This window comes from Eurypyga helias, unplaced genomic scaffold (genome assembly GCF_000690775.1).
Source record: "Eurypyga helias isolate BGI_N326 unplaced genomic scaffold, ASM69077v1 scaffold43248, whole genome shotgun sequence".
NCBI lineage: Eukaryota > Metazoa > Chordata > Aves > Eurypygiformes > Eurypygidae > Eurypyga > Eurypyga helias.
Window position 1 is genome coordinate 1 of NW_010267167.1, and position 285 is coordinate 285.

The window sequence follows — 285 nt, forward strand, 5'->3', positions numbered from 1 at the left end:
GGTGCAGTTTTTGGCATGTGGGGGCCTGGGTGGGGGGAACGCACCAGGAGACGGCAGCTACTTTCCTCCTAAGGCCGGGATTTTGCAATCCTGCAGCCTCCGCTCGCAGAAACGCACAGATGGGGGTGAGCCGAGTGGAGGTGACGCGGTCCCGTCCTCTGGCTCTCGGGGTGGAGAAGTGTTGGGGTGCAACAGCTCCGCGTCACTTCCCCGGCTCAGCCCCTTCTGGCTTCTTCCCCCAGCCTGCTGCATCCGGAGCCGCTGGGCCTGGCTCCCGGGGGGGCA